Below are 3,774 nucleotides of genomic sequence, written 5' to 3'. Positions count from 1 at the left end.
GGGTGAAATACAGTAGAATTACGGCCCCGCGGTGAAAGACGTTCCGATCTCGTCATTTAGGAACGTGTTGGGTGCCCGGGAATGTCGCCTGTGACGCCTCGGGAGTGAGAGCGTGTTGGCCTGGCAGCTCCATCATCTCTGTCCCGTTCATATCTGCAAACATTTCCAGCTCGGCCTCTTCTCGTCAGAGCTACTAGTTTCTAACCGTTCCAGGTCTCAGTTGGTGCTCTCCTTCTGTCACAAACCACCCGACACCACCCGTCCTGTGCATTCTTTAAACTCATCCACCTTCACTACCTCTGCTCCTGCACAGTGATGCCTTCCTCCCTCTCATTCACACACTTGGATTCTGTTTTGCTTCCGCTGACTATCACCCCTCTTCTCTCCAGAACACACCTCCACCTCTCCTCCACCCGCTCCCTGCTCTCACTACAGATCAGTCCATCTGCAAACATCATAGTCCACAGAGACTCCTGCCACACTCTCTGTCCTCTGACCTTCTCTAAACATCTCCATCAACACTCTCAAAGCAAACATCACACCTGCAGTGCCTCTTTATCATCCAAACATCCTGGATTTTCTAACTGCTCGAGTAAGAGAAGCAGGAAAACTGCACAAATTACAACCTGAGCGAATGTTTCTGTCGTACCAAGAAGGGAACATGGAGAGAGCAGCCATCCGCTGACTCCAGCGTGCCGTCTTTGATCCAGATCCTCACCAGCATTAACGAATCCTCTCTCTTTCTGACGTCTCGGCTCCCCACAGCATTAAACTCATGAACATGCCAGTCAGTCCATTTGATATGTGTGAAACCAGACGATGGATCTTCCAATACCTAAAACTTGTTGGTGCCGCAGCCGTTCCCCTCACCGTGCTGTTTGTGAGGATGTCCATCACTCTAACATAACATCACATCCCCATTCTTCAGACAGCTTCAAACTATGGTCAGCAAGCGTCAGCAAAGTGATGTTCAGGAATAATCCCACTGTGAATGAGCCGCTGTGTCCTGAAGACGTGAATGAACACAGACATGATGAGAAACTGCTGCTGTGCATAAGAAAGGCAGACACGACATGATTCTGATTGGACAGTGACAGTCCGACCCTGACACTGCGGCTCATCCTCACTGTTTCACGCACAGTGATCTTTACGGAGTAGAATAGAATAGAGTTTATTAACCCCTCAAATTATGACTCCAGCAGCACAACACCAGTGCAGCTTAAATACAAATAATGGAAGAAAAAAACACTAAGCAGGTACAAATAATTAAAAATAGAAAATAAAGAATAAAATATCAGCAGCAGTAGAATTAAAGGAAGTGCAGTGTATACAGTTACAGCTGTTAGACAACTGTCAGAACCGAAGAAGCATCTCGGATGAAACAGCCTCAAGAAACTTAAAGTCCAGTCGCTTTTCTTTCCAAGGTCCTTAGTGCAGAATGAGGTGTTGATGTCTTTTGGAGAGAGTCCTCTGTCCAAGGAGGAGGGGAAAACCCAAACCTGGCAACGCCGGCAAAGTCCCTCCTCAGCAGGAAACATCGTGTTGAAGCCCACGTCTGGCTTATTTATTCCTAAACTGCACTAAGCTCAGGAGAACGTGCACGAGCAACTGAACAGTGAGTCCCAGTTTCTTGTGTCTCTGAGTCCTCGAACAAAGAGACGGGACTCTAACCTCTCCCTGATATGTCTGCAGTCCACAGTCATGCTTTGTTTTGTCTGAGTAATTGTTCCAAGCTGAAAACATTCACTTTAGAAAGCTATAAAACCATAAAGAGACAGATGGGAATGAGATTCTAATGCATTACATGTGTTCATTAAGTGTAATAAACATTGAACCGTCCATAATGTGTAAAATGATTCCAGTTATGCTTAAATATACAGTATGTTGTCGGTTTCTGCCTGCAGGATCTCAGGTTGTGTTTGCTGTCTCCTCACCGAGCAGCAGCTGTTTTCCTGCCCTTGTTGGTTTTGTATACGAAAAGAGTACAAAAAAAGTTTGTAAGCATCAAAACATTTCACACTCGCGGGACATTTATGTGAGCGGCTGCTCGGCCGTCCACCGGGCGCTCCAGAAGTATTTGATGGCATTTGTCCTGAAGACTGTGAGAGCTGCAGAGGCCGTTAAGCCTTCCCACTGTGGACAGCGCTGTCAGAAAAATAAGACGGAGGCGGAGAAACAGCCAGCGATGCTTTTGTTTCCAGCAAAACAGCAGAAAGACGACAGAAAACAAATGCCGTGGAGGAAGAGCAAAGATCGCGTTGGATCTGTGTAACTGTGCCTGTCGACAAGCATGTAAGAGGGAAGCGGCACAAAACATCCACAGTGTGCAGATTCAGTGAGAGTGGGACTCTCTGCAGACACAAAGAAAACAGCTGTTTTTAAGGATAAAGTTCAGTTTAATCTGAAGGTTTTATCATCAGAGCGGGGATCACATCAGAGACCGATCCCTGTTTAAACTGGTCTCTGCGGTCCTCCTGACAAATTCTCATCTTTGTTTATTGAGTAGTATTTATTTCATACAGCACTCAGATTTATTTTGAAAGAAGCATCGAGCCTTGGGCCTTCCTTTCCTGCCGCCCCCCCAGATAAATCTGTCCAGGTGGAGGCTGTGGTGTTCCTCGATGACTGCACCTGTTCAGGTGCTCCCTGTTCTGCTCTGGAGGAAGTTTAGCCTGAGCTGGTTGGTGTGCTCCTGATTACGTCTCTGCTATTTATCTGTCAAAAATAACTTAACAAAAAAGATATTTGCAAGAATCTGAATAACGGTCTTAAGAAAGCGTGCATGCTTCATCATTGCGACACGTTCATTTAACTGAGCTCAAATTGGACTGTTTACTGAGAGTTTTCTTACTTTTTGAATAACACCACTGATTTTCCCTCCTAATTAGTTAATTAAGGCAGATTGGCTGCTCTGGGTTTAAAAAAACATGCTAGGTTAATGCTGCCTCTCTCAGCCCAGTGCAGTCTTTTAAACGAGATTCTTAATCTCAGTGTTTTCACTTCCTGCTTAAATAAAGTTAAAAAAAAACAAGAAGAACAACAAAATGTAATTACCAGAAATCTCTGCTTTTATTTTGTGAACTTTTACAGTGCAGCCTTCCAGCTTTAGTCCAACAAGTTTAAATAAAAGTATAAAAGTATTAACACAACTAAAGAAGCTTTACTGTTGTGGACACCAGTGTTGGTCAAGTTACTTGAAAAAAGTAATCAGTAACTAATTACTGATTACTTCCCCAAAAAAGTAATCCAGTTACTTTACTGATTGCTTATTTTCAAAAGTAATTAATTACTTAGTTACTTAGTTACTCTTTAAAAACACGATTTACAACCTGAAGAGGTGATAAATCGATAGATCTTTCAGCCCAATTCTACTTTTTCTGCATAATCCATCATACAAAATGTAATCAAATGGAAAAGTCTCTTTTTAAAACTTGTTTTATTAGTTTAAATTTTTTAACTTTATGTATCAAGCAAAAATGTAATTATATGCAACATTCTCTGACTGGACTGGATTTTCTACACATTCCAGCACATAATAAATAAATAAATAAATAAATAAATATATATATATATATATATATATATATATATATATATATATATATATATTAGGGGTGCAACGATATTCGTATCGATATTGAACCGTTCGATACAGTGCTTTCGGTTCGGTACACATATGTATCTTTTATCAACTTTCCTTCTGACGATGCTGTCTGTGTTGAGCGCTCAGTGAATCTGCGTTCGACTACTCCGCCTAGGCTGCACTGTCGAGCG

Source organism: Aulonocara sp. 'chitande type north' Nkhata Bay, linkage group LG8 (genome assembly GCF_057382095.1).
Source record: "Aulonocara sp. 'chitande type north' Nkhata Bay isolate Kocher_YH1m ecotype deep benthic linkage group LG8, A_spYH_male_GT1.1, whole genome shotgun sequence".
Classification (NCBI taxonomy): Eukaryota; Metazoa; Chordata; class Actinopteri; order Cichliformes; family Cichlidae; genus Aulonocara; species Aulonocara sp. 'chitande type north' Nkhata Bay.
The sequence above is the reverse complement of the archived record's forward strand: the minus strand, read 5'-3'. Positions refer to the sequence as shown.